Genomic DNA, 25,918 nt, shown 5'->3' with positions numbered 1-25,918 from the left:
TATGGAAACGATGCACAAGTATAATTTCAAACTATCAAATAGATGTGAGATCAAGATTCAAGCCTAGAGACTTTTCCAAGAATCCATTCTAGTCCAGATATCATGGAGGAAATTCTCTCTAACATATTCAAAGTACACAGAGAACATGAAAATAATCTCATGCTCCCACTTACAGGGATAAGGATATCCACCTTGAAAAATGAAATCACAATGAAATGAGGTTTCTATCAAAAACAGAATACACACAAACACCAAAAATCTGTTGCCAATGTCATGGTTGGCCTTTAGCAGTTCTAGAATCAGGATGTATGTTGACCAGTAAGATTTACCCTATACAACAGGAGAAATGAAAGGTAAAGTTCAGTTCTCCACAAAGTAAGGACCCCCAGAATTGGCCTGTGCAGCGGAAACTTTCATTTTGCAAACATCAGTTGAGATTTCACCCTAAATAAATCATCTTACATATGAACTCTAGTTTACTTTAGAACCCAGAAACATTCTTTCCTACTCTGGCTCTCATGAGAGAATATTAAGCTATCCCTTTCAGCTTCCATTATCTTCCCCAGGGCATTCTACTCTTGTGCTCTGGGGTGACACTCTCAAGACACATCCAGGGACCAGGCTCTTCTGTGTTTGCAGGCCCTTGTTGACATTGCAGGTTTACTGGCACTCATAGAACCTGAGAGTCAGGTCCACTAGGGAAACATGAATCTTACGGATCATTGGCTGATATAGTCCACAAAGGCAATGAGAGCAGAGACATCAAACAGGAGGTTCAGAAGCCCTGTGAATAAACAACAATGGACCTGCAGTCAGTAGGCAGATCAATTTTACTTAGGGTGATTGAAGGATTATAAAGTTTTGGGGGACTGAGGGCAAGGACATCCTAGATGTGCAAAGGTCATTGGCTGGGGACTTAGGGTACCTGAAATGTCTCGTTAGCATGGGGAAGCATTTCAGGAATCTCAGTGCTGGCTCAACTGGCTTTGTTAGGAGAAAGGAAGTTACTCTTATAAACCAAGGCTATGTGACATTCCCCAGGTAGAGGTGAGTGTGGGGTCTTAGAATTCCCTGGACAAGGTCCAAGAAGGAGAAACTCTGTTAATGAAGGGACTCTTCCATTACCCCAAAATCCGAGAAGGCTCTCCAGTCAATGGTAGACTTCTGCCTTAATTAGCAGAGCGTTCCTCCATTCGAAGGCAGAGAAAAGTGATAAAGGAAATAGCATTGTGTGGAAGGGACTAGCAGAGTGAAATCTAATAACAGGATAGAGCTGAGAAGTATGATATTCTAAATATGTTCCATCATAGAAGAAAACAGCAGTTGAGTACTCATAGATTCAAATCAAATTCGGCCTCTATCTGAATGCCTCTTCCTTTATTTTGTTTAGTTTTTTTATCAATCATTTTATTAGTTTACATTTTAAATGATATCCCCCTTCCCAGTTACCCTTCCACAATCCTCCCATCTCATCCCCTTCACCTCCTCCCCTTTACCTCTCCTCCACCTAGTCACCCACTCCTGCCTCACCACTCTAGCGTCCCCCTTTGCTGGGGTATTAAAGCTCCACAGGACCAACGACGTCCCCTCCCATTTTATTTTATTTTATAGGTTTATTTATTTATTTCATGCATGTGAGTACACTGTCGCTGTCTTCAGACACACCAGAGGAAAGCATCAGATCCCATTACAGATGGTTATGAGCCACCATGTGGTTGCTGGGAATCAAACCCAGGTCCCCTCTGGAAGAACAGTCAGTGTTCTTAACCACTGAGCCATCTCTCCAGCCTTCCCCTCCCATTTTTATTGGCTTCAGAATGGCAGTCTAAAGAGCTTGTCATGAGGCAGAGGAAAAAAAATCTCTTGTAACTCTCAAAACGGAAGTAGAATCCTGTTTTCCATGGTCCACTTCAACTCGTACTGGAACAAATTTTATTCACTGATAACGATTTTCCTAAAGGTTTAGAAAACTGTGTCTCAAGGGATACAGGGAACACTTCTGATTTTATCACAAGTAAAAGTTTGCCATTTTCTTTTCATCAAAATATCCCCTTTAGCAGACTGGCCTTGACTTGAGTTCAGAAGATGTGAAAAGTATGATTTCCTTGAGCCTCTTTGGGAAATGTTTGTTGGGTTGCTTTCGTCTGCTGTTGTATACGTAAGTATGTGTGCGGGTGATATGTATATGGGATTCATGTGCATATGTGTGCATGTATATAGGTGTGGATGACTGATGTTTACATTAGGCAACTTCCATAATCACTTTCCACTTCACATAATGAAGTAGACTCTTGGGGTGAGCCTCGAACTTCCTATCCAACTGGTTTAAGTAGCAACTTCCCATGGTTTTCTATCTACAAGATACTCTGGATTACAAATGGCCATCACACCCACGCAACTTTCACAGAGGATTTGATGATCTGAGTCCCAGCTCTAATAGCTTCAAGGCAAGCGTTTTACCCACTGGGCCATCTCTCAACACCTGCTTCTTGAACCAATAAACAACAATTTAACAACCACACCTTATACTTGGTTGTCTTGATTATTTTACAAAGTACTTAGCAAAAAGAAAATTTCAAGCAAATGTCCCTTCTTTTATCTCACATTCAAACCCTTAAGAAGGTATTATGTGCAAAGGTAATTCTTGTTCCCTGTATTTTTGACTTAGTATGGCTATGTATTTACTAAATTTCCATGCACTTGATTTGAAAAGGCACCATATTTTTAAATGGAGATAGAAATTTCCAAAAGTTTAAACAGTCACCCTTCTCTATCCCTATACAGATGTCTTTTTCAAATAGATTTTTATTTTGTTTTGAGTATTTTTTCTATGCTTTAGGCAAACCAAGAGCTCTTCTGGGTATAAGGTATTTTCGTAGAGACTCACAAGGTGCATTAAATCCACAATGATGATGATGATGTGATTCCTATTAAGGTATCAGTTCATTCATTAAAGGCAATAAATCCTGTTCTGTGATTCTACTGTGCTTTGTATTCTTAGGGCAAACATGAATTTCCTACTTTATGATGGCATGAAGAAGACATTAAAGTAAATGTACATGTTCTTAGTGGAAAATTGAAGAGAATAAATGATAAAGAAATGGAAATCTTGCCTTTCAGTGACTTATCTAGCTTCAAATTTTTAAATCATCTTACAAAAATGAGAAAAAATTTTTCCCTAGGATACCAAAGTATCCAAGGACACTGAGTCAATGTTTTGAACTTTAAAAACTTCACAATGCTGCTACTTGTAAACAGTGTCAGAGCTTTTTATGCAGAAAGCACACATTCTATATTAGGCAGCATTTAAATGTTAATTGTGCCTTCATGCTTGCAATAGATTATTAAAAATAGAAACACTGAAACCATTTATAGATAAACAGCTGGACCTTTGCTCCTAAATCTTTCTGGGTTCTCTCTGTAATGCTCTGTGAGTCTAGTAAGATAATATTTAAAGATTAAATTGATTCTCGAGGAATATTTAACTTTCTTTGACTTAGCATTTACTTTTCAATGATATATTTGATAACTCTGCAAGAGATGATTGTCTTTGCCACTGTTTTATTACTATGAAGAGACACCAGGACCGAGGTAACTCTTCTAAAAGAAAGGATTAATTGGGAGCTTGCTTACAGTTTCAGAGGTTTAGTCCGTTACGGCAAGAAGCATGCCAGCATGCATGGTGCAGGGACAGTACCTTAGTGTGGTAAGGACCTTCCCCTAATGTATAAAGATTTCAGGGGACCAATCACTAGGTGAGGAATAGGTGGGATCTCCAGGTTGGAGGGGTAAGAGAGGAGGAGAAAAGGGACTTGCAGGGAGTATTTTTGGAGAGAAAGATTTTGGGGGTACATGATGTAACCAAACTAGAGGCCCCCAGTTAGATGGTAGATGCGCCAGGATCTGCCACCGGAGTATTTAATTTAGTATGACTTTCTCATTAAGATGTTGGTTGTGCCCAGCAATTGTATTACCTGTTGGTTCTAAACTAAGATTGTGTGGTATTTTCCTTCGTGCAGTGACTCGACTGAGACTCAGAGAGGGGAACAGTGGCAGGGAACCCTAGCCAGCCATGGGGCTGCTAGGGGCTGGCATGGCAGTGACTCACCATGGGAATATAGCAGAGATTTTGGGAGCTTCAGGCCAGAAAGTCTGCTGAGATGAGAACAGCCTGCTGGTGCCATGTGGCCCACCGGTGCCCTGTCTACTCTGGGATGGTGCATTTTTTAGTATTTCCCATTATACCTGAGAACTGGGGAGAGAGAGGGAGAGAGAGAGGGGGGAGAGGGAGAGGGAGAGGGAGAGGGAGAGGGAGAGGGAGAGGGAGAGGGAGAGGGAGAGGGAGAGGGAGAGGGAGAGGGAGAGGGAGAGAGTGTGTCTGGTCCTGTCATGGGTTTTTAACACCTCAAAGTCCAGTCCCAGTGTCATACTTCTTCCAATGAGGCCACATTCCCTAATCCTTCTAATCCTTTCAAAGAGTTCCACTCCCAGGAGAATAAGCCTTCAAATGTATGAGACTTCAGGGACCATTTTTATTCAAACAACATCATTGATTTTAAAATACAAACGATAATTAGAGACAGCTCAATTTATATCTCAGGTCATAAGAAAGGTTGCTTTTTTTCCATCTATAAAATATAGGCCAGTACTGAGCATTTTTAGCAACTCTATTCTACTATTCCCATTTTAGTCAATAAAAATAACCGGGTATATAAATAGCCTTGGACCTTTCCAACTAATCCCTGCATGAATGACTTCATTAGATGTATGAAACCTGGTCCTTGTATATTTTTGGATCACTTGTTTTGCCTTTGGAAATCTATGTTTTAATTGATGTTAAGCCATTCTACTCCTCAGCCCTTGCTTTTAGTATCATAATGTCTGTGCATGGTTTTAGTATCACAATGTCTGTGCATTTCTCTAGCACTCTACCCAGCTCACTTCTCTGAGTCACTTGTAACTCATGAGGTCATCTACCTTTACTTCCCATTAGAACCTAACCTTTAAGTGTCTTCACTACCATTTCCATGGCAACTCATAAGTTCTGAAAATGCCCTCTCCACTTTTCATTCTGTGCATTGATTCTGTGCATTGATTGTGCTTTATGATGGACAAGTAAAGAGCATATACTCAAAGCTGTCAATCTCAGTCTCCTGTTGCTTTTAGGTATATTGATAAATGCTTTACTCACAGCTACCCAGATCCTTGTTAATAATCTATTTTCTACATTGTAAAAGCTTCATTTGATTTTAGTCTCATCTTGGTCTCATGTTCCCTGGATTCTCCTGTCAGCTCGAGTGGACTTGGATATTGAGACAGAAACTCAGAAACAGCGTTAGCTTATATCTGACACCAGTTGCTTGACCACCTGGGGCACATGCATGAGCACTTATCATTCCCCGAAGTTTTGGCTTTGATATATTCTTTACTATCATATAATTTATACCAGATAGATATTTTGAGTTAATGTGTAATTTCCCCTCAATAAAGGGCTCTCTTCTCCAGTACTCACTTCTCCAGTATGTTCATACCATTTACTTCATAAGAAAGCAGTACTTTTCCTATTCGTATACGTCTTAACATGCTTCTTCCTGTCTAAAGAGCAAATAAAATGGGAAAGGGAAACTTAAATTTGAAGGTGAATTATCACACCCTAAACAACTGTGTTCATTTATTCGAGGCCAGGACCCTTGATACTGTATTTTTAATACATATTCCACTCAATTATGTTTACTCTGTGCTCCTTCAAAGGCTGGCTCCCAAGCCTTCAATCTGCCCTGGTTGTATCCTCCATTGAATCAACATTGTAACCAAAGGGCAGCTATGCCGTTCACTCTGAGAGACTCAGTCCTCAGTGATGGATTGCTTCAAAATAGGAATAAATAGCCTCTGTTAGGGATGCCCAGGTTATTAAGCAATACTCATATAGTGGACAAATCCATGGGGCAGCCAGTAGGATGAGCTTCATTTCTCCATAACCACTGTCAAAAATGAATAAGAAAAAGTAGTGAAATGTAGCCATTATTACTATATAGACCTTAGCATGAAGGTGCTGTAATCCAATGAGAGATCACAATTTAGGTGTGCAGACTCAATTCAGGCTTTCAAGGTTAGACACAGTCAGGGAAGTAGAAGGCTTAGAAGGAGCAGTCACTTCCACAAGGGAACCCTGCCCTTGGCTTTCCGACCCACAGCAAAGTCTGCTCCTGCCCTAAGTGACAGCCTGGGTTCATTTGTGGACTAACTGTCAATAGTTTCCTCTTCCCCCAGGAAGGCAAAGATTTCTGTGTATAAGGAATTGTCCTGGTAATCCAGTCTCTCTGGCAGACACAGAGCAAAGGAAGTTACTTATGAAATTCTCCTCAGATCTCAGGTTTCGACCCTCACCTTTCAATAAAGCAATGAGCTGTGGGTGAGGAGTTTGCTTTACTTTTAGAAGCATAAAGCACAGACACAATGACAAAACCTATAATTCAGTTGTGATTAGAATTGTTGATGAGAACGGGGTTGGGGATTTAGCTCAGTGGTAGAGCGCTTGCCTAGCAAGCACAAGGCCTGGGCTCAGTCCTCAGCTCCAGAAAAAAAAATTGTTGATGACAGTGGTTATGAGAGGCAGTATTTGGTCAGGACACAGAACTATCAGAGTATACAGGCAGGTTTGGTTCTAAATTTTCTTTGAGTTCATTATTCAGTGGTGAAGGATATTAGGAGGCTAGACATGACTGTCTCCTTCTTAATGTTAGGAAAGTGCACTATTTTTCATCTTTATGCACACCTTACCAATGTGAGACTGAACAAGATGTTTGGCTTCCCACTTTTCATACTGCATTTTCTATTGACTATATAGTTCAGTCTGGGTTAACTACTGCAGCTAAGCTCCTTTTTTTCTTTCTTGATTACTTGGACCCAAAGACCTAAGAAACTCTCTCTCCTGGAACCCACAATTGCTTTGCTCTCTTTCTGTTGGCTTCATTACATTTGTGAATTGATTTCTTTTGTCTGCTGAGTGCATTCCGCCATAGTCCTTTATATCTCAGGAGTAGATAAGTGGATGATGGCAACAAAGGAAAGATGTAAGTTATTACATAATCCTTGTATCTATGTTAACACTGACTCGTCTCCCACTGCCTACAATGATCAAATTATTATCATTATTATTATATTTTATTTTTATTGAGTATTTTATTTTTTCATTAATTTATTTATTTATTCACTTTATATCCCAATTGCAGCCCCTCTTCTCACAGTCCCACCTCACAAAGTCCTTCCACCCATCCCCTTCACCTTTGGAGGTCCGCCCTCTGGGTGCCAACCTGCCCTGGCACCTCAAGTCAGTATAGGACTAGGCATATCCCCACCCACTAAAACCAGACAAGACAGCCCAGTTAGGAGAAACTATTGACAGGCAGACAACAGAATCAAGAGCAGTCCCTGCTCCAGTTGTTGGGGGACTCACAAAAAGACCAAACAGCTCATCTGCTACATATGTGCAGGGATCTTGGTTCAACCCATGTATGCTTTTTTGTTGATAGTTCAATCTCCGTGAATCCCCAAGGACCAAGGTTAGTTGACACTGTTGGTCTTCCTGTGGAGTTCCTGTACCCTCCGTGTTTCTCAATCCTTCCCCCAAATCTTCCACAAGACTTCCCAAGCTCAGTCTAATGTTTGACAGTGGGACTCTGAATCTGTTTCTGTTAGCTGCTGAGAGGTGCCTCTCAGAGGATTTTGTGAGCACTCTGTGTACTTTGGCTTCTAGGTTCAAATTTAGGGAGTTGAAAAAATCATGGAAGTGGCTGAAATTTTCTTCTCTGAGCAGAACAGTAAATTATGACTTCACTCATCTCTAGTGTGTTTCCTCTTGTTTGTAGCCACACAGGGGTAAGTTCATTCTGCCTACTGAGGCTGAAGTTTAGACTCTAAAAATGTCAGTATAGCATGTGCTCTAAAACAGGGTCAAACCCATCATGCAATTTGTCTAGCCAGTCCACTAATGAATCAAGCATCACAGACATGTTCAATGAACAAACTGAGCATGCTACATTTACTGTACTCTAGTGTGCTTTCCTCCTTAGCATCGAGAAGCAACATTAAATGGGAATTTATAAAATATCAGAGCCTGGTTTGCTCAAGAAATAATGGTCTTGAAGGACATGTCTAAGGTCATGCTCAGAATTGCATAGTTTATCCCACCAGAGCTTTGATAAGTAGCCACAGTTAGCAACTTATCTTGAAGCAATTTTCAGCAACCAGCTCACCCTATGGGGTTGACTCTTTAGTTAATAGAGAAGTGTACTCATTACAGAGAGATATTTTCTGCATCAAGTAACAAAATTGATACTGCTCCTAGACTGATTCTAAAACCGTTTACATATTGATTACCAAACACTTTCAGTATTGCCAGAGCAAAGCGGGGATATGTTGGCTTAAGTTTCAAATTGGGTGGTCAGCATACATTTAGATTTAGACTTTTTTAGGCGCAAATATTTTTTTCTAAAAATATTCTTGAGTTTGAGTGTTTTGTCCAGGGACTACCTTTAGATTCCATTCATTTTCTCCTAAGGAAATTTAATTTTATTGTCACAGTAATGAATTATTTGGAAGATGTAAAAGCAGTCTAAGAGAGCACAATGAAATAACACATAAACAATGTGGATATTTTACATGAAACATACAGTTGTTGCTTGTTTTTTTTATGAAATAATATGATGAACTACCAAATGCAAAGAGGAAGAAGAACCACTGGCCTAACTTGCAGCCTCGTGGCTGCAAGGCCCATGAATGGGGATCGAATGAAGTAAGGAGACACTCTTCAAAACACTGTGTTTGTAAGCATGAGCCTGATGCTCCCTGGCTATGAACAAATTGGCCATTGCTTCCTGTGCTAAACCCTCAGGATGGGTCAGCCTGGAAGACTCCATGATAGCCCCAGACATCTTGGTGCTGAAACAGCACACATGGAAATCCTGCGTGTGTACGCTGTGTACCGCTAGTCATTCTGAGTGTACTACACGTTCAACTACTATCCCTTTGCAGTGACAGTGTCAGCTCAATGGGGGAAAAGAATGCACTTGTGACTGCATGGTGGATACCAGGAGCTCTTTGAAGTGGTTTTCCATCACGAAGTGTTAATGTCTACTCGCATTGGCCCAACTTAGACTTACGTTTGTCCAGGCATTTTACTGGATCAGGGGAATAAAACATGATTGGTTGTTCTCCTTGTCAACTTAGGAGGAAAGACAATTGAAGAGTCAGTGGATCCTGGGGGCATGTGGAGACTATCTGCCCTCCATCCATTCCTGTACTTTTGAATTACTCTATTGTTAGTTATTCCTGACTATGCTACTTAAAACTAAAGCCATAAAATTTAACTAAAGTCAACATGATTGGGGCTTGAAAGTGAAATCTATTCTTCCAAGGAAGCCAAACGATAATGGAGTCCCAGTCGTATGGAAAGCTAGCATTTCTGTGATGTCTTAAAGCCAAGTTAGAAATATCGGTTTTGATTTTGAATTGAATTAGTGCTATAGGACATGCTCCTTAGACCACAATGGCCTTGGCTTACCCTTTCACCAGAGAGATAGCTATAACCAAGAGTCAGAAGACAGAAGGTGCTATTGAAAGCATGGACTACCATGATGGTGACAGGTCCATTCATACAAAGGCCCTCTTTTCTCTGAGGACGACTCCAGAAAGGAAAACAGACCTTCCTCTTGACATTGCTACAGGTGACAAAGATAAGTTGTCTGTTCATGCTTTCAATAAAGAAAGAGTCAGTGTTCCTAAAAATGTGGATTATAATTCCAGTTTTAAGTAGTACATTTCATGTCAGATAGGGGACTGCGCGCGCGCGCGCGCACACACACACACACACACACACACACACACAATGTGTATGTCTGTATGGGTGCAGGTGGATATTTGTATGTATATATATGTATGTTTATATGTGTGTGTTTCTACATTGTCTGAATGTTCCCTTTACTTACAATAAGTGATTCTCTAGCATTCCCCTTGAACTTACATCTACTCCAATACCGGGAAAGTGAGCTAGGAGAGAAAGATCAATACCTGAGCTCCCTGCAATGAGACCTGTGGTGAAATCTGAGGAAGAGGAAATCAGCAGAAGGAGCCATGTCAGCCATGTGCTTACTGTATTGATTATGTGATGATAAACAGGCGTACGTTGTTATTAGCAACAGTTACTCTGAGGGCTAGGGAGTTTATCGATCGGTTGGAGAGTGAAAAGTTTAGCTAAGAGACTTTTAGTTACTTTGCTCGTGTTTGTTTTCATTTTTGGTTTGTCTCGCTTAGAAGTAATCCATCAATAATACCCATTAATGTGGACTGTGGGATTGTGGTGTTGGGTGAAGAAATACACAGAGAGGAAAAACTTGACCAAAGTTTTGAAATGCCACCTGGCTGCTCTAGCCTTTTATTCTATTATGGTCTCATTATTTATTGTTGGGAGCCAAGTCAAAGAAATAAACCAGTCTCCCTCGGGCTAGTAAACAATTACTGTGTTAGGGCTGATCTGTGGAGGTTTGATAGAAAAACATAATATTTTTTATTTAAAATATAGAAATCCCTGACCTTATTATAAATAGTAGTACTTCATGTTAAAGATTTTTAATGGAAATAAGGAAGCAGGTCCCCAGGGTACTATGTGATTTCCCTTGAGTTGGTCACTCATTTAGATTAAGTTCTCCATCAAACATACTAAGAAAGACTCCAAGGGGCTTCAGAAAGAGCTCAATAGGCAAACTGCTTACTTCTCAAGCTTGGTGACCTGAGCCAGATCCCCAGCCTCTCTGCGTTCACTCCATTTTCATAAGTTACCACATACAATAATATGTAGTCATTATCTCTCCTTTTACTGATATAATGAGGAAATAAATATCATGAGTTTACCATCATAAACCTAGTGACTCTTGCATTTATGTTAAGAAGAGCACATCACTTCATCATCATACAATTATGTTCAGTGTTTTACTCAGCATTAGTAGTCATAACAAAGTCTAATTTTAAAATATAATAGTCATAAACTTGGTCATCAATACTATTATATGATCCCCGATCAAGGTCCGTACAAAAGGGTGCAATGACTAGATGATGTCTTCCTGGTAGCCTGCCTGTTCAGTCCCTCCATGTATGCCTTATAACTATGAGTGTATCAAAGAAAACCACTTTGAGAATTGGTGATACGTTATATAAATTACTAAATCTAGCTGACTTGCCATTTATTGCCTGGATGTCTCCTCTCACATCTCTGTACAACATGCATTATCCTTCTTTCTGAATCAGAATGAGATAGGTGTGAACTTCTAAGTTATATGTATAAAAACACCAGCCCTTATCTGTAACCAAACGATAAAGCTGCAAACATCCATGTAAGGTCTTGAGGTAGCCTTGAACCACCGAGTAAGATGGACATAGCATTGGGGATAACAAGAGACCCCACGGAAAACACTGAGACTAAAGCAAAGGCAGAGAGAGGCTCAACCAAGGGGGATGCCTAGTACTCTGAACCCCCAACTTACCTTCTGCTGAAGGGCACATGTCACGTTTGCAGGTCCGAGTCCTCTCCACCATATTGGGAGAGTAAAACCTACCTGTCAACTTCAGCTCCCGGGGATCTGTCTCCCTCTTCTGGACTCAGCAGACGCCTACACTCAATTGCCTAGAAGCACACCAAGCATACACACAACTAAAAATAAAATAATGTATCCCAGTGGTCACTTAGCAATATAAGACCCTAAGTTATGTACATAACTAATTGAACACTCATTAAGTATTACGTTATAGAGGCACAACATTTGTATTTATTCACTATTCATATTGCCTTGCCGTGATGTTGTCCTGGGATGTTGGCGAAGGTTCAGGTGGCTGAGTTAGGGTGGGAGAATGTGTCTTCAGCTCAGGCTGGTGCAAGGGAGTTCACCATGGGTGTGCACACATTTTACGAACTGGCAGAGCAGAGCACAAGCTGCTCGTTCCTGCTGTGGTGGAAATGTTGGCAATTTGGGCAGGTGTGAGAGTGACGACGAAGGTCCAGACATGTCCACCTGTCAGGAGCAGAGGCCTGACAGAAGGACAGATAAGTGAGGAGTCCCCATTTGCTGTCTATGTCATTCCTTCTAGTCAGAAGACAAGGGCACTGTTGAAGTCCGTCACGGCAGTTTATCCCACAGAGCGTGGGGATTACAGGGAAAGTCATATTGTGTATCTGGAAAAGGTGCTGTATGACAACATTCTTTAAATAGAAATGTTTTCATCCTGGAGGGAGGCTCCTTGAGACTCAGGAAGGAGGTGCCCCTAGAGGCCTTGCAAGCATGGCTGCTGTGTCACATATCGTCAGTAGGTGGCAGTGAGGAGAGAGGCTAGGTCTATGCTCAAGGTGCTAATGGAGAACATCTGAATGATTAGTAGCTTAACAGTCCCTGAAAAAGATGAACCTGAGAAGACCTCTAATACTGTGCCCCACAGGCCCTGGTGTGCTCCCAGAGCAAGCCCAAGACTAGAAGAAGGCTGTCTGAGACCATGCCTGGCACCTCAGGCCGTGGGAGAGAGTGAGCCCCAGATAGATGACTCTCTCATGGATGAGAAGCAAGCCTGAGACAACCAAAGACTTGACTACCAGTCTGGTGCTTCACAGGCTTGGGGAGCAGACCATGCTCAAGATGAGCCCTGCCCAGTGCCATAATACACAATCAGGGCAAAACACTCCTGAAATCAATTCCGACACAGCCCCAGATACTCAGAGATCCCGGGTACCACTAAAAGGAGGAAATAAGTGGTGGCGAAATGGAAGAGAGAGAAAGAGAAGGATGCAGGCACAATCAAGACCCACAGAACTGCAGGAACTATTGAGAAACGGCCTGATGTGAGTAGCCAATGATGCCACCTGGGACCATGTCCTATTGCCATGGGGGTTCTGAGCCTGTGCCAGCACTGGAGGCCACTTCTGGGTCTGTGCCCTTGCAGCAGCAGGTGTCTGTTACCATGAAAGCCTAGGCTACTGCCCAGGGATATGTTGATGTCTGAGGGCTTTGCAAGGAAAGAGCTGGCCCTGAGGACATGAGAGGAGAGCTGACCAAGCCCCTAGCCAGCTACAATATTTAAGAAAGCAGGCTCGCACATTGCAGGAGTTTCAGATCAGTCAGGTAAGAGCAGGAGAGTTGGTGGGATAACCACCTCAGATACCTCTCAAGCCCAGATCTGGAGTTTGAATTGGTCCACCCGAACAAGTACCCTACTGATGAACTGCTGGAGTGCATTAAGGTCCTATAGATCCAAAACTACAGTATCTCCATGACACAGGACAACGACAGGATACCCTTGTCCCAGTGAGCATCCAGTACTGATAGAGCAGCAGAAGCGTACGCTGTGGGGCACACTGTGACGTGCTACAACCACTACAATGAGATGATTTGACTGTGTTGGCAGGGAGGTTGAAAGGGTGCAGAATGCGTACAAGGGGACAGGAAGAATGAGTGAGATCGGGGTACATGATAGAAATTTCACAAAGAACCACTAAAATTAAATAGAAATATAATAATAATAATAATAATAATAATAATAATAATAATAATAATAAATGCAGCCTGGAGAGATGGCTCAGTGGTTAGAGCTCTGACTGCTCTTCCAGAGGTCCTGAGTTCAAATCCCAGCAACCACATGGTGGCTCACAACCATCTGTAATGGGATCTGATGCCCTCTTCTGGAGTGTCTGAAAGACAGCAACAGTGTACTCATATATAATAAATAATAAATCTTTAAATAATAATAATAATGATAATGATAATGATAATAATAATGGCTCCAGAAGGAAACTCACAAGTCTCAGAAACTTACAATGTTAATAATGACTCCATCCCTCAAGATTAGAGAAGTGGTAAAATCTGCCAGAGAACGACAAGACTCAGACATGTCAAGCTGCCTGGAAGTTACCCTTCCTACCTAGGGTAGGCTTGTCAATGATGCAGCTGTCTTTGAGTTAGCCATGCTCTTTTAAGTGACCTCTGTGTGTGTGTGTGTGTGTGTGTGTGTGTGTGTGTGTGTGTGTGTGTGTGTGTGTGTAATGTGTATGTAACAAATAAAATATATGTCTTTAGAGATTGTATAAAATGTAGACTACCTAATTGAATTTATGATAACACTTAAGCATTCATTACCTACATTTTGGGTGTAGATTCCATAAATAAATAGTCTTTTTAGGAGTTTCTCTTACTTTTCCAGGCTACTTTACATTGAGTTTATATCTTAAAGAAGTTCAAAACTATAATTTACAGTTACATGGAAATTTATCAAATGACATGATTAACCACTATTTAGAATCACAGATGAAAGGATGATATTTTTAAATCATACCTTTGGGTAAGCTTACAGTCATCATCCATTTGTGTTAATAATTGAAGGGCTATCACGGAAACAGCACAAAACAAGGACAGAACATTCTGCTAGTTTGTAAGAACAAGGAGGAGTCAAGCCTCCCATGGCTATGACACAGTGTTTCACTGGCGACATTTGGTGTCCTTTATTTATAGTGATGCTATTTAGAACAGCCACTGACCTTCAGGCAAATATAGAAAAACAATTTTTGAATAGACGGCAAAAGGATAATTCAAGTTTTAGTTTATGTGAATTAAAGATGCATAAATATGATGAAATTCTTAACGTTAGCCCGTGAAATCAAGTGAGATCATATAGAGAGTTTCTAAGCTGCCTTAGTCAGGGTTTCTATACCTGTACAAAACATCATGACCAAGAAGGGGAGAAAAGAGTTTTTCAGCTTTCACTTCCATGTTGCTGTTCATCACCATAGAAAGTCAGGACAGGAACTCACACAGGGCAGGAACTTGGAGGCAGGAACTTGGAGGCAGGAACTTGGAGGCAGGAACTTGGAGGCAGGAGCTTGGAGGCAGGAGCTGATGCAGAAGCCATGAAAGGTGCTGCTTACTGGCTTGCTCCCCCTGGCTTGCTCAGCCTGCTTTCTTACAGAACCCAGGACCACCAGCCCAGGGATGGCATCACCCACAAGGGGCTGGGCCCTCCCTCCTTGATCACTAACTGAGAAAATGCCTTACAGCTGGGTCTCATGGAGGCATTTCCTCAAGGGAAGCTCCTTTCTCTGTGATGGTTACAGCTGTGACAAGTTGACACGCAAATCCAGCCAGTACACATCCACTGCTAAAAACATACATTTAATTTCATTGTAAATTTGAATGATGGTATCAAATAATATAGATACATATACTCTTTTATATTTCCTCTCAAGATAAAGGAGTCTCTGAAAATGTTCCTTCCATCGTTAAAATATTTCTCTTAAGCTTGTAACTATTAATGTCATTTCAACTTAATGTCATAGTTATTTGTTGGGAAAATATCATAAAAAGTATAAACTAAACATGAGGCCGCTTTTAAAAACTCACAAGTAACATAAGTTCCGTTTCATCAATCAAACTGAAGCACACTTTGGCCAATCTTGAATGTAGTTTACCAATATGTGAGTGTTTAACTTCTTCCTTTTCAGCATCCATGTTCTTTCGATCCGGATTTTTAATACCCAGTGCCAAGCCCTGCCTCCCAAACACAGGCCATCCAATCAATAATGAAGAGTTCTGAATGGTTACATCCCTGACACCCTTGAATATGAAAGAAAATTGCTTTTCAGTGATTAAAGCCTTATGAATGGATCATTATATATTCAAGGAAGCTAGAGTTAGATTTCAGAGCATTGGCGAGTCCAGTCAAGTTGGGCTTGGTTTGACGCTTCTGGGTAAGATTTCAGGGAGGGCAGCCTGGGGTTTGACTGAGAGCTGAGGTTGAGTGGGCCTAATATGCTAGAACATGAAGCTTGGACAGGAACATCCAAGGAAAAGGGGGCCTTCCTGGCAAAGGAACAGTTGTCTTATCTCACCCACTGTCCTCTGAGATCCTAAGAAATGTGACAGGCTGTGGGAACCTGTGGCTTATCTTCTAATACTTAGATTTAGAGGGAAGATACTTACCAAAGTCAGACAGAGATGAGCTACTACTATAGAATAGGGAAAGCCTGTTCTAAAGAAGTGAAAGTTTATCCTGACAACGAGAAGCACCTGACAAGTCTAGAGAAGGAGGAGGATTAAAATCCAATGAAAACGTGTCAGGACTAAGGGAGAAGGCTGAATGTGAATGTAGACCCAGGTGGGGGTGGGGGTGGGTGGAAGGAGGATAAGCTAATGATGAATTAATCTTTGCTGCTGTCACGAATGTTTTGTGAGTCTAACAGCCTAGGTCACAAACTGAAGCCTGAGGAAATACATGAGGAGCAACCTTGATTCCGAAAGTCAGAAGACCTGGCGAATCCATGGTTCCCTGATGCTCTCCCTAGCACAGGTGGGAGATTTACCATGTTTGTAATTTGGGAAAATGACAAAACCCAGATACACATGTAAACACTAATCCCTTCTAGGAAGACTTATCAGAAACACGAGGCCCAAATAACTGCTTTTTAATTGCTGAGAGTATGGGCTAATCTTATGATGCAAGGTTTTTATTAATATCTCTTGTGTATTGAATAGATCTTATGATAGAATCTCAAAACTGATAGAAAGAATTACAACACTTCATTTCCTCGCCTTCTGAAATGAGAGCCACCTCCGGCTTCCTGTCATTTAAGAAATTTGTTAGTCAGATGCTGTCGTAGGTTATCGACCCATTTCTCCTTGTGCCAGCTCGTGTTTCCACTTCAGGTTACCCACCCGAAGTCTTGTCTCTGTGGGATTCTTTGTGTGACCATTGGTGACACATTTCTCTCTGTGATACTGACAGGGGTGAGCACAGAGAATGAGACCCCTAAAGTGAATGCAGTAATGGAAGCAGCCATGGTTCCAGCGCTGTCTAGTCATCCAGAAATCCTCACTTAACATGTTCACAATATCAGTTCTAATCAAGTGTCATGATCACGACCAAGGCAGAGAGTTCTTTTGGTCATGATCTCATGGATGTGTCTCAGATAGGGAAAAGTGAGTCCTGACCTATCCATGGCTCCATGATGATCTCCCTAACACAGGTGGGGGACCCACCATGTTTCTTTCATTGCAGTAGCTAACATTCCTGTCTTAGTTGTGATTCCCAAAGTGAGACAGAGTAAATTATTTTGTTAACATCCAACAGTTTAAGAATTCCTTGGCTTCTTGGACCCCAACCTTACAATCTCCTCGAAATGACATGGGGAATGACCACATTGAATTTGATGATGACTCACTTATACTCCACCAGAAGCCTTTTCTTGTGTTTTTTCTAGTACTGGAGTTGATTCAGAAACGCAAACGTTTAGTTGTTTCCTTTACCTGAAATGCGACAAGAACGTTTGAAATTATTTTATTAGTAGTGGTTCTGTGAAACTGTTTGCTTGACTTTGTATGTTTATCTTTCTGTGATGGAGCCCATAATATTTGGGAAACTATCCCTGCTGCAGTGCTGCTGGCTGCAGTCCCAGACCTTGATTCTATGTTCCCAGCCATCAGGAGGAAGGCATTAGGGTCTGTCATTGTGTCATTAGCTGCTTCAGAAACATGAGGAGCTGCGATTAAAGCCTTATCCTTGCTGACATGTGGACAGAAAGTTAAGGACTTCATCTCCCTGCTCCCAATTTCCCTGTCAAAACTTGGCTGACCCTTCTAAGAAGCATGATGTAATATAAGTGACGTTTGTGGAGTGCTCCCTGGAGGAAGAGAACAGGAAAATTATCATGTTTGCCAAGTGGAACAGCTGCGACAGAATGGCATCAAACACTGTGAAGTCGACCTGAATGAAGCCTAAAAGGAGTGCTACACTGAGAAGTCACGTTGTAGGTAATAAAAAGGAATAAAGAACCACTTCCCCCCACCGTTATCTAGGTGCAGGAGTCTGACATCACGTAAGTTACTGCAGACACAAATATGTTCCTGAATCCCTCATTAGTCCACAGGTGCATTGAAGTAGGCTGTGGAAGCCCATTTCTGTACCCTGGTCCTAAGGTCTGATCTTCTCTGTGGGAGGGATAAATTCACACTCTTTCCTATATACCAACTCAGCTGACTCTCTCAACTAATCCAGATATGTAATACTACATTTAGTATATGCAGTACTGTCCTAGGAATATCATGATGGGATCGAGGTCTAAAGGCCGAGCCTTCCACAGGCCTGAGAGAGATAAAATCTAACAGCCCCACATCCCACCTCCACCTCCCCAGACATCAAATGGGCTAATAGACGATTCCTTTTCAAGGATCGTCTTGGGTCAACTATCTCTGAGAAATGTAAAAGTACAAAAGAATGAGTCCTCTACCGATTTATCCCATGTCAGAAACTCCGTAAAGATTGATGTGAATGCCACAAAGATCATCCTTCGTGAGTTAAAGCTCATATTTCTAGCCTGTGTTAACGCCAAGCTACCATGGCTACCGCTCTGGCAATGCACTCACTGCATAAGAATTAGGTTGGCCGGCCCCAGACAGTAGGGGCTGTCAGCTGGCTCGCTAACTCCATCTATTTTGTGTTTGGTGTCTTTCCATACTGGCTACTACTTAGTGAACATAAATGTAGGCTTCAAAGGGCTTTGTATCTCGGATCGCTTCAGTAAGTCCATCTACTCAACTCCTCCACAGTCCTCTTCCTCGTCAATATTCTAATCATTCCTGGTCCATAGACAGCCAGTCAAGCTATACTCCAATTCTCTGAAGCAGACGATTGTCCCATATGAGGTTATTATTTTTATGCAAATTGGATGAAAATTTGTCTTTTAGGAGGATGTTTTTCCTAAGAGCTCTGGAGTTTGGCTCTGGCGCAGCAGTCCCTTTGTTAGCCAATCCCCCATGCTGAACACAGCATCTGTAGAGAGAGCTTCGCCTTTCATCGAGGGGCACCCGTTAGTCAAAAGGAAACCCGATGGGACACAGGTTTGCTCTGAAGAAGGAGCCACAGTGACAGATGGCGTAGAGGCTATGTACACGCTCATGTCATGTAGTCTGAACGGCACCCTGCCTTCAGCTTGTCATTGCTAACTTACGTGGATTCCCAGTCGGCAGGTTGGACATTTGACTCGTTGGCCCTGATAACACATAATGGGTGTTTCTGATAACATCCACTCCAGGTCCGCTAATCAGACTCTACTTGACCTGACCTCTGAAGCTATTATTAGAGACCCGGGTCATTATTTAATGGTGTTAAAGCTGACCAGTTAGTAAAAGGATATCCAGATTGTAGTTTTTCATGCTAGATTTGCCGCAAGCTCAATGAAAAGGTTTCCCCCACAATGTGTAACCCCAGGGAATACCTTTATTCTTCAACGGTAGGAATTCTTGCTTTTCTATCTGAAGATCAGAAACCTTTCCTGATCTACATACATCTTAGCTCATCTATACCATTTAGTAAAAGTGGCATAACTTTATTCACAGATGTATTGTCTGTCATTGTGCCCCAGGACTAGAAGACTAGAGACAATGATCAGCCATTTGTTTAGGATCTGTGTGTCCATATCCTCCAGACACTTTTTTCAAAAAAAAAAAAAAGGTTTCTCTTCTTGTTATTTTTAATTTGATCTCCTTTATTCTAGGGCACAACTAATTTACTAACATCTCTAATGTGCTTGCTACTTCTAAGTCCCTTGCTTCAGCTTGTAGTGACTCACTGGTAGAGTGTCTGAGATGATATTAGTGGATGGTTGATACGTGTTCTGAATATGTCATAACCCCAGGCAAGACACACATCTGTATGTCCTACCCTCACATCTATACTGTGCCTTCATGGCAATTCCTTCCCCAGAAGATCATGAACTAAACCTGATCCTCCCATATCATAAGGATGTAAGATAAGCCGTCCACCTGCTCAGTGGCAAGCTACTACTCGCTGAGCATGGTGAAGTCCAAGCTAGTGTGCTGTCCCCTCCTGCTTCAGCACCCACAGCTCTTGTTTTATAAACCACATCCCATATCCTGCCATCCTGTTTGTTTTTCACACCTTTCTACTACATAGCCTGATACTTTGTGACTGTTAGGAGTCTGCGGTTATTCTGAGCATTCTGCTGTCTTTCTGATCCACTCATTATTCCAGCAACGGCCTTTAACCATTTGGTCTTTATTGTTGATATTTCCCCTATGTTTCACAAGCATTAGAACATTGCTTCTGCCAACGTATATCCCCACCTTGTCAATCATGGTTTAGTTCAATCTTAATAATATTTTAAGTTTTAGTCTTGGAACACCACTATTTCTCCAGGAGCAGTGATAAGACCCCATGACCAACTTGTCAAAGGATGCTGCTCCATATCTGGATGCTCGCCCTATGATTACTTCTTTAGAAGTAGGGTCATACTTACAAGAGTTTTCCACTGGGTTCGCCTCAAAATAGAGAGCGTGTTGTCTCTATGTCTGTCAGGCTGTCTGAAACCAGTGTTACATTGTATATATAGCCTAGGTTGGTCTCAAATTCATAATCGTACAGTCTCTCTCTAAGGAAGAATAACAGGGTTGCAACATCTTGCCCAGATCTCAAAGATGGAGACTTATGTAGAACAAATAATTGTTGGAAGGAAAGAGTGTTGAGAACACACGGGAGTTGAACATGTCCAGTAATGTGGCAGGAACCACAATCAACCCAGTAGATAATCGTGGACTTGAAATAGACCTGCAGGGCGATCAGCCCTGGTTTCTGCAAAAATTAAGACAGAAAATTTTCCATCAGTTCCTGCAAGCCGGATCTGCTCACTCTAACTATTATTGTACCACGAAGTCCACAAGCTACCCTCTCCTGCTGTCTCCCTTTTAACCACCCTCTCTGTGAAGTCCCCTAGTCAGTAGTTACCACACCTGGCACCACACATGTGAGTACACACACACACATACACACACACACACACACACACACACACACACACACACAACTCATTCTGTGGGCCCTTGCATGTTCTCACTCTGCTCGGACAACAGAACCAGAGTCGCATGCTCCAGCTGTCTCTCAGCCATTTGTTTTTCTCTTCTTCTTCTTCTTCTTCCTCCTCCTCCTCCTCCTCCTCCTCCTCCTCCTCCTCCTCCTCCTCCTCCTCCTCCTCTTCCTCTTCCTCTTCTTCTTCTTCTTCTTCTTCTTCTTCTTCTTCTTCTTCTTCTTCTTCTTCTTCTTCTTCTTCTTCTTCTTCTTCACACTTCAAATGTTATCCCCTTCCTAGTTTCCCATCCATAACCCCCCTATCCTATTCCCTCTCCCCCTTCTTCTATGGGGGTGTTCCCCCACCCCATTTCTTTCACACACTGTCCTCTTTAGCTTGGTAAAATCAACGTTCCAGAAACTTGTAATTTAGCAATTAGATTTACATGTTAAATTCCCAATCCACAATACATCCACACAACAAAGTCGCTGCCAATTAATAAAGATTTAAACTGCCCACCTAGACAAGACAAAATCGACCCAGTCCACCTGGATCTGGATCATCCTGCTCTGTTGTCTCCGTATTGATTTTCCTCCATCTTCTTCCTTCTCCCTCCTTCCTAGACTTTCCCCCACCTACCCGTTCTTCTCATCCAATGATAGGCTATGCCTTATCTTGGGCCCGCCTTGCTGCATAATGACATCATCCTACAAGCCCCAAGGAGACAGGAAGACCTTTATGCAGCTGAGAGGCTCTGTCATTGGAGTAGAATGGAGATGACCTGAAGTAAAATCACGCTGGATGGGAAAGGTGTCCCCGCAAAGGATAAGCACAGTACACACAAGGTGCTAGCAGGGTCAGGGTCAGTGTACACACCAAAAGGTTTGGATGGTATGTGATAGATGTCCACATGACTTTAAGTGATTCTGTAGAGCTAAGAGGTTGATAAATCCACCTCACACCAAAATTTTATCATCATATGACTGCAGACCAAAGACTGACCGACTGTCCCCCCATAGCGAAAAGTCAGAAGAGCAGTAAGCAATGGATATTTTCAGCAACAATTGTGTGTAGTCAAAGCTACTGTCATATCAAATTCCTCACGTTATCCTCTTACCCTAAATGGCTTACCTGTTTTCTTTGTACTTACTGGACTCAATTTTTGTCTAAAATGTACATTCTATGTCCATTTATACAGATACTGTGTATCTGGCATTTACAAATTGAGATACAAATTTTAATAAGTCAATTAGTATTTAAGGGAAATAGAAAAGCTTTACTGAAAGAAAAAAATGTTTATTACCCTTGATTGTTCTTCCAAGGATATGAACAGATGATTTGCAAGTGTTTTGATTACCAGAACCAAATACACATAAGAAAGATATGGTGCTGTGTGAATCTCATGATCTTCATGGTGAGACCCCTTGTCAATTCGATTCCCATTACAAATTAAATCACTTATCATTTGTAACCTATGAGATTTGTTATAAAAGAGAGGGTTAATTAATTTAATTTACACAGAGGCTAGATGCTTTTTAAGTCATCTATTGTTTTGTGTGTACACATATACACTTGTGTGTACAGTATAAGCCAGGGAGTCATGCTGAGAAGGGCAATGAGAAACTCAAACCCTCAAGACAGAGTCTCTCAATGGTCTCATGATCATCCATTAGGTCAGTGAGCTGATTGGTCAGTAAGCTCCAGGGACCCTCTGTCTCTGCCTGATTGTGTGTGTGTGTGTGTGTGTTTGTGTGTGTGTGTGTGTGTTTGTGTGTGAAATCATAACACGTGCACACCAACATGTCTTGTTTTATCCATAGACTTGAGATCTAATTTAGGTCCTTACATTTGCAAAACAAGTATTCTTCTAAGCATGCTTTCCCATGAGCCTTTTAAACTATTTCTTTGAATATAGAAACTAAAATTTAAGGCCAGGAGAGATGGTTCAGAGTTTAAGAGCGCGTGCTCTTCTTCTAGAGGAACCAAGTTCAGTTCCCAGCACCCACATCAGATATCCACATGTAACTCCAGTTTGTAGGAATCAAACTCCTTCTGACCTCTGTAGGCTTCTGCAGACATGTGGAAAAGACTCACAAGGACACATGAGTATACAAAAATAAATTTTAAACTGAGTGTGGTGGCTTTAATTTCAGCACTCAGGAGGCAAAGGCAGGTGGATCCTTGAGTTCAAAGCCCACCTGCTTTACACAATGAGATTCAGGACAGCTATAGAAAGCCCGTTATGAAAGAAAATGAATTATTATTATACTAATAATAGTGAATGTTAAGAAACTGAAACACAAACTGTAATTTACATAAGTTTATATAAATGAATTTGTACAGGTTAACTCTTTATCTATAAGATCCATAATTCAGCCACTTATGAGACCTTTGCATAAAAACCTATCTGAAAACTATATTTACTCCATTATGTACCCAACACTTCAGTACTGTCTGCTTTTCAAGCACTGTTCAAGCTTCATTTGTAAAACATGAACTAAGTATAACTGTCATTTCTGAGAAAATGCATAGAATTATAGGATTATATTCATTAGCATAAATACTTTAATTCCTGTATTTGGCATAATTCTACAGCTCCAGATTTACAAGGAGCACAGAATCCCGTTTTATCAATGGATTTCCTACGATCAGCAGAAGGGATTGCATTTAAATGTAGAATCAATTTTCGGATGCTTGAGAAACATGATTATTTTCGGACCTGTGGAAATTTGAAGGAAAAGATTAAATGAACTGTTACAACACAGAAGAATAACAATTGCTTAAACTTCAGCCAATTAGAGAGCATAAGCCCATCTTTCTTCTCTCTCTCTCTCTCTCTCTCTCTCTCTCTCTCTCTCTTGCACATGAACACCCACATATACACAATCATTATTAAAATGTGATAATGAATTTTTTAAGTTACATTATTGTGTTCATGTGAAAATAACATATTAGTTGACTAAATTACTATGGGAAATAAGATACTAGAATTTTATGAAAATTTAATTTTATGCAATATGATACACACCATGTATATACCATTTTTTCGTAGTCTGTGACTTTGGTAACACATTTTCTTGGCAATCTTTATTATTGAAAATAGTAGCCTGTGCTAGAATTTGGTTATGTCCAGTGCAGTCGTCTGAATTTTTTAAAACAAGATTTATAAACTTTTTGAGGGTTTGTTTCAAAATAATACTTCATGGTAATAATTAGTGTTCAGAAAGTAAAAGAAATCAAAATAAAATATGTTTTGGGGGGTGTCATTTAACCTTGATTATGCATATGGTAATGGATCACAACTTTCCACAGACACAAATGGCATAAAATAATTGAAATACATAGTCCATAGGTATGGGCAATTTTAAATATTGCCACTTGGACCATTTATTTATTAATTTAGATAGAATACCCTTATGTTATGTTTGTTACCCAAAGGAAAGAAGATCCTGCTAAAAACCCCTTTCATTTGTAACTTCTCACGGCATGTTTAACACTGCTGGATCACAATGTCACTTAAATAGGACTTAATATCAGAATGTACAACACTGGAGACACACATCTTGCTTTCAGGTTACAGAAAACTCCCCACTTCTGTAATTCCCATGATTAGCAGAGACATCAGATTAGACCTCAATTTTTTTTTTATTTTGTGTATTCAAACTCACTGCGTGAATATGCTTGACACATTTGAAATCAGAGTGGTGTCTTGGTCAATATCAGTTCCTGAGGGCATGCAGTTTGGGTCAAGGAAGCAGTACGAAACTGTTGTACCTAGCCTTATATCTACCGTCTGTTTTCGTTGGCAGGCATTTATGACAAGGTAGAACTGACTGTAACTCATCACACCACTCTTTCCTCTCTTAATTGGGACTTCTCTGGTTAATATGGCAGGGAGAAGACTTATAAATTTCTGACAACTGTGATCTCAAGAATGAGCAAATGAGTTCTGCTGTCTTTAAAGGAAAAAAAACCAATCTATCAAAGCAGGAAATAATTTTGATTTTTATCTTTATTAACTTGGGTATTTCTTATTTACATTTCTATTGTCATTCCCTTTCCCGGTCTCTGGGCCAACATCCCCTTAACCCCTCCTCCCCTTCTCTATGGGTGTTCCCCTCCCCATCCTCCCCCCATTACCGCCCTCCCTGCAACAATTAGGATTACTGGGGGTTCAGTCTTGGCAAGGGCTTCCCCTTCCACTGGTGTTCTTACTAGGCTATTCATTGCTACCTATGAGGTTGGAGCCCAGGGTCAGTCCATGTATAGTCTTTGGGTAGTGGCTTAGTCCCTGGAAGCTCTGGTTGGCTGGCATTGTTGTTCTTATGGGGTCTCGAGCCCCTTCAAGCTCTTCCAGTCCTTTCTCTGATTCCTTCAACGAGGGTCCCGTTCTCAGTTCAGTGGTTTAATGATGGCATTCGCCTAATATTAGCAGTATTCTGGCTGTGTCTCTCAGGAGCGATCTACATCCGGTTCCTGTCGGCCTGCACTTCTTTGCTTCATTCATCTTATCTAGTTTGGTGGCTGTATATGTATGGGCCACATGTGAAGCATTGGCATTTTGGTCATCCTTCCTGAGTTTCATGTGTTCTGTGCACCTAGGGTAATTCGAACATTTGGGCTAATATCCACTTATCAATGAGTGCATACCATGTGTGTTTTTCTGTGATTGGGTTACCTCACATTTGAAAAGTGTTTAAACAGCTGAAGCTCAGCTTTATGTTCCTTTCCCACTGTGGCTAGAAAACAAGAAATGTTTTAAACTCATGTCCATGTATTCTCTTCTCATCCTGCTCCACTTTAAGGAGAGTTTATGCCACAGGAATGTTACTGCACTGTCTTCTATCTGTGATGAGTAAGACTAAAGCCAAAATCCAAGACTTAAGTTGTTCTGGTAATAATAAAAGAAAATGGCGTGACTCTGTCTCATGGCTCCAGGCTGGGCCCCTGGTACTTTCGGACCCTGGACATCACTCCCTGGCATTAGTTCTAACACCATAGGGACATATAGAACTAACATTAATTTATCCCAGA

At 41.2% G+C, this 25,918-nt stretch overlaps 1 non-coding gene across 1 annotated transcript; it reads left to right on the top strand.

The window, feature by feature from the left end:
- Positions 1 to 12,305: 12,305 nt before the first annotated feature.
- On the top strand, positions 12,306 to 12,435 carry LOC120099019 (small nucleolar RNA SNORA17). The gene has a single exon (XR_015646066.1). It is a non-coding gene; the product is annotated as a small nucleolar RNA SNORA17 (small nucleolar RNA).
- Positions 12,436 to 25,918: the final 13,483 nt, after the last annotated feature.

Source organism: Rattus norvegicus, chromosome 20, assembly GCF_021556685.1.
Source record: "Rattus norvegicus strain SHRSP/BbbUtx chromosome 20, alternate assembly SHRSP_T2T, whole genome shotgun sequence".
Classification (NCBI taxonomy): Eukaryota; Metazoa; Chordata; class Mammalia; order Rodentia; family Muridae; genus Rattus; species Rattus norvegicus.
This window is presented reverse-complemented; position numbering and strand designations above follow the sequence as displayed.